The 11,343-nt window shown below is 48.9% G+C and overlaps 1 long non-coding RNA gene across 1 annotated transcript in view; it reads left to right on the top strand.

Annotated features, from left to right (window-relative positions):
- Window positions 1-1,972: 1,972 nt before the first annotated feature.
- The window catches only part of LOC113844284 (uncharacterized), a 135,471-nt gene continuing 126,100 nt past the window's right edge, over window positions 1,973-11,343 (top strand). Inside the window, exons 1-3 of the long non-coding RNA XR_011810939.1 lie at window positions 1,973-2,048; window positions 5,120-5,946; window positions 6,677-6,831. This is a non-coding gene — a long non-coding RNA (uncharacterized lncRNA). The remainder of the gene's footprint in view (window positions 2,049-5,119; window positions 5,947-6,676; window positions 6,832-11,343) is intronic.

Here is an 11,343-nt window from a genome sequence, read left to right as displayed (position 1 = left end):
ATGTCTGTTAAAAATGAAATTGCTGCTGTGAACTTGTAGCTAGTGACTGGAAAGGAAAGCCTGAATAGAAACTCAGAAGGACCCCTTTTTAGTAAGAGGCAACTCTCAGAGCAAGGAGAGAGAACAAAACAGATGCATGGAGGTTTACCTGCCCACTCAGTCCTCACAGCTGGGGCTTTGGACCAAGGCACTGGTGAACCCCTGCTGCCCCAGTGAGGTCTCCAGCGGCCCCAAGGCTTGTCCTTGTGCCACAGCTCCTCCCTGGGACTCTTCTCCCTGCCTTCCCCACAGTCTCGGGACCTTTTCCCCAGGCAGGCTCAGTACCTCCCTGAGGATGGGGCAGGTTCCCTCCTCCCTTTGAAAGCAGATGACAAATGCAAGATGACAGATGCACAAAGCCAAGTGCAGCCAGGTAACTGCCTTGGCAGCAGGTACCTGCCTTCAGTTTCAGTGCTGGGCTGACAAATGTGAACTAATCAGCACAGTAATGGTGCTAGCAGTGTCCTGGTGGCCTGTATGGGGAAAGAGTTTTACAGGGACTACTGCTATGTTTTTGGCCACCTGGGGAGAAGCCTGTTTGCCTGCTGCTCTGTCAATCCACCAGAACAAACCCCACACAGAACAAATGCTTAGTGTGGTGGTCTGTAGGGAATGCTGCTTCTCTGCTGCGCCATGGAGCCCTGCTAGAAAGTGCATTTCCCAGCTATCGCATTGAGTCTTGCAGCCCATTTTTGTGGCTTAAACATCCCAGGAATGCCCTGACAAAGATCCTGAGACCGAACTCCTTTGCATCTTTTGCACAGATGACACAGGGGCTTGAGAACTTGACTGCAGGTGTAAAAGCATGAAAGGATGGTTCACTCTTCCTTTACTTATTGCTGGGCCTTCTTTGTTGCAGCAAATTTCCCCTTTGAAACAAGAAAACTTCGGAGTGTGAAGTACTTTTTTTTTTTTTTTTTAAATGCATGTTTGATCTTCAGGCAGCATTTTCCCACGCAGTGTTTGCTGGCAGCTGAAATCTGTAGCTGGGGTTTGCACTCTGCATTGTATTTTTCTTTGCTCTTTATTTCTGGTTGCTTTTTTTTTCAATGCCTTTTCAGGTGACGCATGATTCTTATTGTTATCCTGTTTGATGATTTATATGTTGCTTGTCAGCATTTAGTGTGCTTTGATGTATGGTGGCATCATGGGCTGTATGTGCACCTCTGCATGTGTCACTGAAGCCCTCTCAGCAATCTGTGATGACTCATATTTTTCTTATCCTTTTTGTGTGTGTGTTTTTTTTTATTGTTTGTTTTTCCCCTTCACCTTTGTTAATGTTTGCATGAACTTAAGTCCAGAATGTACTTTATTTTGAAGTTCCCTCTGGAGGAGATGCTCACTTATAATAAGATACTGGAATAAGTAGCTGGCATTGAGATGAGCAGGGAGTGGGAGCTTGACTGGAGATGCAGTACCTGCAGTAGGTGAAAAATAGCCTAAATTATGAATGCTGGCAGGTTGCAGCCAATTGTTCATGCGTGTATGTGGATGAATGTCCAAAAGTGAACTAATTTTCACTTACTACGGTATCTAAAGCAGATGCAACATCTCTGGAGGCATCTTCTCTCCATGCAGCTTTTATGGTGGATAGCTGTATGCCCAGGTAAAGGAGGGTATATGACTGGAGGTGGAGAAAGAAAATGCAGGAAGGAACAGCTTCTTGTGCCTGGAAGAGTTTCATCCAGTGCGTTCCAGCCTTCCTTGTGCTGTGGAAGGAAGCACATGCAGATAGTTGCAAATGCCCTAAAAGAAGCACTGCTGATGGAGAAAGGATGAGGCAGAGAAACTAATATTGTATGGGCTGTTTATCCCACCCAAAGGTGGCTACAATACAGTAGTGGAAAGGTGGTCTGTAAAAATACTTCACTTATCTTGTAAGCAAGGTTTTAGTGTCCTTCTACTTTACCAAAGAGTTTTGCTTTGCCTGCACAGGTGGGACCTGGCAGCTGAGGAGTGTGAACACGCCAATGGCTGTGTCTGCAAGGCCTGGAGGAAGAGTGACATGGGTGAGTAGCCAGGAGATGTGTTTGGGGTTATGACGTGTGGGGCTGTGGCAAATGCTGGGGAGTGGGAAATGCCCTGAACTCCTTGCCAGCAAGGGGAAACTGTGAGAGGTAGGGCGTGGGGGCTGACCACAGAGAAGGGAGGAATTACATAGAAGGCCTTCAAGATCAGCCTGGATGGTCAGAGAGCTCATGCAGGTGCTGTGATTCCCACATGCAGGTGTGTGGGATGCACCAGAAGCTGCAGCCTGGGGATGCAGTTGCCTTAGATTCACAAAAATAGTGTCCTTTGTCTCAGAGCCTGGTATCCTGAGGACACTACACTGAGCTGACTCTTTGCAGTTCGTGGGCAAGGTCATCTTACAGGGGCATTTTCAACTGATGGGTAACAGAGAGGGTAAAAGGCATGGCCACGCACATTAACCCTGCAATCAAGGAGGGAGCCCGAACAAGTATCCAAACCCAAGGGCCTGAGGGAGAATTAGGATTTTGAGGAGCATTGACAGGGGTCTCCACACTGAATGAAGCCAAGGTTTTTCCAGATGAAAAAAAATCTTTGGTGGCAAGAGGAATGCTGCACACAGGTCTCATCTGCAGGGAGGGCAGTTCCAGTCTCCAGCACCATCGCACATGCACCACTAACCCTCGAGATAAGCCAGTGTCTCTGTCCTGCCTGAACTACTTGGCCCTGTCATGCAGTGCTGCCAGGAGGACCTGTGGTCTGTGGTGTTATCACGCTCATCTGCCAGGGCAATGTGGCACTGTGACTGGGTGGTGTGATACTTCCAAAACAGTCCTGGAGACAGCAGGGCACACAGGTGATTCATAAATATTTGCATTCTGCAAATGACTCTTCTCCTGGGACGGGTGAATCACATCTGATGGTGGTGAGGGCTTGTGGTGAGATCAAGCCCTTCTTTCCACGAAGGGTGATGGAGTCTTCCCCAGCCCTGGTGCTTTAGCATCATGGCCCATATCTAACTCTGGGACCTTTCGGAAACTCCTTCCTCCCTCCCGTTCAGCAAGCTGCCTGCCTGATGCTGCAGCAGAGCCCATTCCTTGTGACCAGATGATTCCTGGGACAGCACCGAGGGCGCGCAGTGGTGCCACCTGGCACCCCCAGCCTGGGCTCGCCCCGTGCTGCTGCAGGCTGGTGTTTTGCCTGCTCTGGAGAGGACCCATGTCTCCTGCATGGCTGCGGTGACTGCCTGCGCTGCCCTGCCTGCTGGGTGGGAGGTGACGTTCAAACATTTCCATGATGCGCGGTGGTGGTGGGGGCAGGAAGCGCTGATAATCTCAGCTGTGAGGAGACCTTCTTCCCTGGGATTGTTGGTTTTAGTCTCGGGGTGGGTTGTGGGATCCTGGGGACCAGAGCAGGGCTAGTGCTAATGTCTGCCTGGCTGCCAGGGTTACCATGGGATTGTCTTAATTCCAGAAGCGAGGCTTGCCCTGTGCCTGGGAGACAGATTTGGTTTGTGGCTACGGGGTGAGGCCCTCGCATGAGTGTGCGTTCTCTACAAAACCTGCCTCCTCCCTTGGAGATCCCTGAGCTTGGGGAGGCTCCCCTAGGAAGTGAGGCTGGCTCCAAGCAGGTGGCGTCTTGGCACTCAGAGAGAGAGTCTTATTTCAGGGAAGCTCTCCTCCAGCAGAAAGCAAGGAGGAGAGGACATGCAGGAGGGGCTGAACAGCTCCTCCCCATTCTAGGCACCTTTTGGGGTGACAGGCTTGTTCCACCCGTAGGTGCTTGCGGCGGGCCATTCCCCGTGACGGCTCTCTGCCACCTGGAAGGGAACGTAACAACAGCGATCGTGATAAACAGCTCAGGGCTTATTAGAACAACAGATAGAAACAGAAAATGTTTCCTCTTTATTTCGTGTAAACACAGCTACAGGAAATTGAGGTACCTTGGGCAGGAAGCAGAGGTTACTGAGGACAGGGACAGGACAGCCAGCAGGGTTTAGAGTGCTTCTGGCAGTGATCTTAATTCCCCCCTCCTGCTCCAAAGAATTGTCACATCTTAATTTTGGGATGGAGTCTCAAGAGTCTCAAAGAGTTTTGATATGGGGTATTGGGGATGTGAGGCCCATAGCCTGGGAGACAGTCTGCTTTGCTGCACAGCCTGCACCTTGCAGTCACGGCTGGATGAATGCTCTCAGGAAACGCTTTACAGGAAAAAAGATCTGAAGGCAGGACAATTTATGAACTGCTGCAAAGAAATATACAAAGGTCTTGAATACCGTGGAAGGGAGGCTTAAAGGGCACAATTAAAACCAACACCCTGCTTTTCACATGCAAATTTTCAGGCTTGTTAATATGTGACTTCTGGATGCAGATACCAAATGCGACTGTGCCAAAGTAGGTTTTGGCAAAAACATGCCTGGATTGCTTTGTGAATGTTCAATGGGAAGCTGAAGTCAGAGTAATCTTAAAAGCAAAATCCATGGGAGACTCAAAAGAAGATTAAGATCCAAATAAGCATTTTGTCTGAGTCCAAAGAAGTTAGAGATGGCTATTGCCAGTAATGCCTTACTGAGACTATTCACCAGGTAGACAGAATAATGCTACTTCCAGCTGTATCCCTGCACAGATTCAGGCAAATGAGACTGTATTAAACATCTTCGGGACTGGACGTTTCCCACTTCTTTTGAAGGTTTTTCACATAGTTCTCTTGGGACCAGCGTGGGCTGACTGTGATATGAAGTATATCAAATTGAAAGTTTAGGTTGGCTCATTAGCAAAGCGCTCAGAATTGATGTGAAAGCAACGGGTCTGAATTGTTCAGCAGAGGCATCCCACGATACCTCTTCACTGGACCTAGTTTGCAGCCTTTCATGGCTCTTGCTCTGTCTTTGGTAACCTAACCTTGCCAAGGGATGGGTCACTGTTGCATTCATTGCTAAGCACACAATAACTAACTAAATAAATAATGTCCTAAATGAAGTCAAGAGAACTCTCATAGGTTTGGAAAAGACAATTTTTGGGTAACCTGGGCCTGCTGTGAAAACTGGAAAAAGGTGAGAGGAAAAAATACACATGCAGTAATAAGATTTTCTCCGATTTCTGACCTTGCCTAGGGGCCTCATATCTAAGAGTCTGAAAGAGGTTTCTCAGAAACTATGTGCTAACTTTGAATCCTTGGAAGAGAAGGAGATTACAGAGACTGGGAGCACACAAGTGACATGTGACGGTAGGTATTACAGTGCCCAAAGAGCTAATGTCACAGCCAAGCAAATAGTGGGAAAGCAGTCAACAGGGAGGAGCTGAAGGTGTCTGTGTGGTCTGAATGGCTCACAGGTGTTCTCTGCAGGCTAGGCTTGCAGGTGCTTTTAATTTCAACCTGAGTCTGCAGGCCCTAAGGGTTCTAGCCTATTGCTAAAGAGACAGCAAAATACACCTAAAAGCAGCTAGGCTTGGCCTTGGCAAGCAATTCTTCGTGGCTCATCTGTGGGAGGGAGCAGAAGTGTCTTTGAGCTGGAGCAGGCAGAAAGAGAAGCAAAGAGCAAAGAAGGCAGCGGGTGACTTTCATCCCTCCTACCTCTTAACCAGCTTCTGCAGCATCTACCTCGTAGTGAGACTGCAGCTTAAACTATATTGTTTAAGGACTCCGAGGAGCAATTCAGTTCTGGATTGTAACTGCTGTTTTGGGAAAGAGAGATACAGAAAGCTCTTTCTCTTGCTGGAGAAAGGCCTGAGATCCACAGGTGAAAAACAGCCTAAGTGGGTGAAAAACAAAACACCTGGTTTGCACAGGGAGGCATGATTAAACTGCAGAATTCTGACTGGAGGTGTCCTCACACCTGTGTGGAGAACAAGTTTCAGCCAAAGGTTAACAATCCTAATTGTATTTAAAGCAAGGCACAGGGGGTGGGAGCTGGTTTAGTTATTCTGCGCTGGAGAGGAGGTGAGGTTTTGTGCTCTTTTACCTTCATGCTTTAAATCCTAAAGTCTATTGTCCCCATGGAGACCTAAGGCATAATTGGTGACTTACATTTTGTGCTAACTAATATCTGGGTGCTGATAATGCACTCCAAAAGGGGGAGCCTGGTTCTTCATAATGCACCAGCTATCTGTTACTGGGCAGTGCCAGAGATTAGGCAGAGGCTGGGGCTTCTGGTCTGCCCCAGGAGCTGGTGCTGTGTAGAACCATGTCTGAGCTTTGGGACAGGTAGTAGTACAGAGGCTGGACAAATGCTGAAGACAGCAGAATTCCCTTCAACAAGGATATCTGATTGTTGGCCTGCAGAGAGATTTGTGCCCCACAGCTCTGAAAATCTCCTCCATGCTGCCTATGCATAACTATGCCTAGTTATGAATGTAGTGAGAGAGGTGCCTCTGTGACCTTTGCTAAAGTGCAGCTCCACATCACCATTTACAGGCCTCCCCACGCATCCCCACAGGAGTGGGTGCCTCTGAAACCTCTGGGATTGCAGTCACAAAAATATTCTTCTGTGGCCAGTGACCCAGATGTGAATCCTGCCCATGTTTGTTGCACAGGAAAATGCAAAGGGGAGAGAGTGAAACTCAGCTAACCAGCAGCTGCAGAAGGATAAAAGTGTTTACAAGAAAGGAAACCACCTGTGATTTCAGTCTTGATTTTACCTGACCTGGCCTCTCTTCCTGCTTCCCCCCAGGCTGCTCCTGGACATGTAATGACTTAAGTGACTACACTTGTGTGCGGGGCTGCCCAGTAGTGTAGGCACCTCACTGGAAAACTCCCAGCTCTTCTGCTGTAATCCAATGGTGCAGACTGGGATGTGCTGGAGCGGAGCAGGCTCTGCTGTGCAAGGTAAGGGGGAGAGAGACCTTGCAGCTTTGTGGCAGGGAGGGGGCCCTGTTCTGTGGCCAGGTTGGCTGCCTTGCCTGGCATGGCTTGGATCCTAGGAGTGGTGTTGGGGGACATCTCTAGGTGGTTTGTCTCAAGCTCTCTCAGGCACTGTTTGATCAGAAGCAGTGTGGTGCGCTTGCTTCCCCTCTGAAAGCTGATTTGGTGAGATAAAGTACTCTCAGTCCCAATGCCAGTAGGTATTTCCATTAGACATTAAAAAAAAGCCCTTTTCCACACCACTACATCAGAGAACAGCTCTACCCACACTCAAATGCCTCTGTATTTCAGTAGCCTGTACCAAAAACAGAGTAGCAGCAGGATTCAGAATGAATGGATGTTGGTGCTCCAGAATTAGATGGCAACAGTCCTTGTATAAAGATTTTTTTTTTAACCTCAGTCCACACCTTGTCATTTTGCCCTGTTATGCCTCAGCTGAGAGTATTTCCAGCCTTCTCTCTGCAGTGGGTCTGAAACATGTTAAAGAAACTAGGAGGTTTTGGATTAGCTGTGCTAGGTAAATGAAATGCAAAACTCTTACTTTAATCATGTTAGTAACCTGAATGTTCTCCTCTTTGCCATGGTTTAAATGTCAAAGCTGAGCATCTTCCTGTAAGGGACTTCAAAGCTGTGCTTAGAGTGAGGCCCTCTTGATGTAGCACCGATGTGAAATGTGGTTGATGAGTGAGGCTGTAGGGTGGAAGCCCTCCTTCCATAGGTTCCTGTGCAGGTGTTTGAAAGGTTTTGGGTGAGGAAGGCTCATTCCTCTTACCTTGAAGTGCTCTGTCTATCCCTTAATGTCTCAATTTCTCATCTATGCTGAAGTGACTTATACCCCTTGTGAGATGTGGCTGTGCAACCAGAGTTTTGTCTCGGGGTTGTCGTTTCTCCTGTTTGAATTGAGCTTCTTTTAAAGTAGGAAAAATACCATCTCTGAGTGACATGCAGCTTTGGTGGCTCATGCCTCTTGCTCCTGCCTGCTCCACCACGAGCAGTGACTTTGTCTTGCTGATAGGTGCAGTGCAAGTGTGATGTCTGGTTCTGTATTAGCCTCAAGCCTTGGGTCTTCCAGAGAAAGTGGTGATGCAACAGGCATAGTGAAACACATTCCCGGCAAAGCTAGTTTACTTTTTCTTTCGGAAACCCTTTTGTCTTTGCATTGCAACTGTACTGGGTTACTCATCCTTACCACGGGATGCATGTTTGTCACCAGGTCTGGGGCAACATAGTGTTTACCCATTGCCCTGTTAACAGGAGACAGCCCACTTAAATACTTGTTGGAACACCTTGTCTGTATCTTTTCCCTTCACCAGCCAGAATGGTACTGATTTTTCAAACTCCTTGCAAATCATCTCCAAAGATAGAAGACATTTGTGATACCAGGAACTCTGTTGTTAGGACTAGAATGCTCCCATGATGCCTTTTCCCCTGAGGTTTTACACCATGTTTTTGACTTCAGTGTGTTTATTTGCAGAATAGTAACTCTCTGAGCGTTACTCCTGATGGAAATGCTACCTCTCAGCCTGGGTGCATAGGCGGTGGGTATGGCAGAGGAGTGGTGTGGGTGGCCAGTGCAATGGAGCACAGTCTTTGTTATTTCTCTCATGCATTGAGCTTTGTTGTTACACAGATGGTTTTATTCTGGGTGAGATGAAAGGTGCATTGGTAACTTTGGAAGGATAGAGATTTGTATGTAACAACTGCAGCTACATTGGGAAGGTGTTTTGCCCATCCTATGTGGTTTGTTTTTGGCAGCCACAGAGAGTGAGGCAGGGCTGATGAGGACGTCCTTGTCTGTGAGTGTGTGGGAGCAAGTTGGAGAGCTGTGACCAAAAGGAGATATGGCCCTTTTCTCTCCCCGTGTGGTAACTGGCAATAAAGATGTGTGCAGGCAGAGGAGAAATGCAAATGGTAGAGCAGCATGGCATGGAGTAGACCAAAGGGCCCTGAACTCTGGGATACAGACACTGTGCTTGTTTACCAGCCGTGGCACGGGGGAGGACAGGTGCAAATGGCTTCTTGACACACTGATGTGATAAATGTTAGACATATTCCAACAAGTAGGGAAAAATACCATGCTCCTGGAGATTCTGCCTGCCCCCATAATCACTTACATCTGCATTGTTTTTACCCTGCCCACGCATTTCAGCTGCTCCAGTAAGCACATGAAGAAACCACCCTCCCACTGCCAAGTGACTCAGACCGTCACCCCTCCAGGAAACTGCGAGATAATCAGTTGATAATGGTGGCTCCTCCTTAGCTTTAGAGGTGGTGGGACACCTCTCAAATGGCTGCTTGCAGCAGCTCCAGAGGCATCCCCACCTCCTCAAATTCAAATGCGCTCTGGAGATCAAAAAGCCAAGCTCCTCAGCTGCAGCCTGGGACTGGGTTACCTTTGCATGGTGCAAGCGGGGACTCCTCCTGGGGGTGGCTTTTCTCTTTCCTGCCTCGTGCTGGGTTGCCCTTTGAGGCTGCCTGCTCTTCTTCTCTGCTCTCCAACCCCTTCCTCCGTGGCAGCCGTGTGTAGCACAGTGTCACACGTGGGATGGAGCAACCGTGTTCTGTGCAGAGCAAGACAAGGATGCCCCAGTGTGAGCATGATGGGGGAAGCCCAGAGCAGGCAGGTTAGGAGGAGAAGGGCCTGCCAGAGCAATAGGATAACTGTCTCGTGCCATTTGGGGACTGTTTGCTTTAAACTGGAACCTCAGAAAAACAAGAGCAAGGCATTTTATGGGTGCAGAGTCTGGCACATACACTGCTGCCAAGGCAGTCCTGATACTTTGTGACACTTGATTTTTCCCCCATCTGATTTCTGTGTTCAGCAAAGCAGTGACCAGTCAGGGTTTCTCCTGTCCCCCCTGCATGTCTGGATGTGGTGACCCAGGGCCATCTGATTGTACCGGCTGAACCTTGACAGGTGTGACACCACAGTCACTCCCATCCACTCCCCTACCATCCTGGTTCTGAAATAACACCGAGTTGATCTTGATGGTGCTCTGGGGCTGGAGACAGATGATTCTTATTTCAAAGTGGCAGGATAGAAACACAAATTAAGGCTGAAACTGGCTGTGATGGAAACTCCAAAGTATCTGACAGGGCAATGCATAAACTGCTCTGAAGAGAGATGTGCTGTTATTCAGCACAGTCTGTTCAAAGACACCTTGCTCCATGCACATCCAGCATTGCCCCTTCACCCTGGCAGGGTATGGCTGCCAAAAGTCACAGTGATGGCTTTTTTTCCCACCAGAGATGCACGCTGGTGCCCGCAGCACATCCCTGCAGGACACAGCAGTGCCCGTGGCACGTCCCCACAGCACAGGCTGCTGTGGGAGAGCCGAGGTGAGGGACTTTTGAGGCAGCTCAGGAAGTGCTACTTTCCGTTTTGCAGTCCCAGGGGCTGTGCTTTGGTTTTACTTTAACAATAAAATAAATTCTGGTGCTGGTCCTGCACCATAACGTGGTGCAGGTGAAGTTCGAGCAGGGACCGCTAGATGTCTGTACAAACCAGGGTTTGATGTGCAGTGCTCCCAGCTGTGGTTTATGAGTTTATTGGCTCATAAATAGCAGAGATGGGGCACAGATTTAAAAATCACAGTTCTGCTCGGAGAGCACAGAAGGGTGGCTGCAACAGAACGGGGTCAGAGGCAGGGTCCTGCAGCACAGTGTGGGATGGTGCATGACCAAGTGTGGCTTGAGGAGCCAGGGTAACCCTACAACCTCACAGCACTCTTTAGGAATGCATTGTATGATCACTACCAGAGCTCCTAGCAAAGAACCTGTGCAACCCCAGTGAAGTCTGTCCCTTGCAAGGAAGTTTATTTTGTTTATTGACAGAGGAGAGTTTTTTGCTCTTTGCCTACAGTGAATCTTTCCAATCGTAGGCCTGACTCCACCTCCATGGCATGGCTCAGTCCCTGCAGTGAGAGGTCGGTGCAGTTGTGCTTCCACTGGCAAGAAATTGCTTTCCAGCCTGCAGCTTGCCTATGAGGTGGGCATTAAGCTGTGTACCAGAGAGCTTTCAAGCCTCATTTCAGAGGGAAATGCAAACTCCGTGAAGATATCATGCTTCAGGTCCAGGCTCTGGTCTTCTGGGAAAGTCTGCAGAGCTTGCCCAGGATTTTCCTTGTACACAGTGAGGTCTGATCTCCCTCCACACCATCCCAGCAGCCCTGTGTCACTGAGCACAGCATCTGCTTTCCTTGAGCAAGGGCTCAGGTCTCCCTGAAAGCAAAGGTTAAGGTAGCTTCAAGAAGCCCTGCTCCACTGCTGGGAGTGATGTGTCTCTGCTCCCCCGAATTCCCAGGTGTGCTCGTTGAACCCGTTTCCCATCCCAGAGAGCTGCGTTCCCAAGCTGAGGCAGCGTGCTTTGCTTTACCTCCGCAAGACGCGGTAGGGTGCTGCATGGCGGGAGGGAGAAGGAGGAGGAAGAGGCTCTCCTAACGCTTGTCCACATTCAAGATTCTCCCACTAGAGGGC

The sequence above is a fragment of the Anas platyrhynchos genome, chromosome 8, assembly GCF_047663525.1.
Source record: "Anas platyrhynchos isolate ZD024472 breed Pekin duck chromosome 8, IASCAAS_PekinDuck_T2T, whole genome shotgun sequence".
NCBI lineage: Eukaryota > Metazoa > Chordata > Aves > Anseriformes > Anatidae > Anas > Anas platyrhynchos.
The sequence above is the reverse complement of the archived record's forward strand: the minus strand, read 5'-3'. Positions and strand labels throughout refer to the sequence as shown.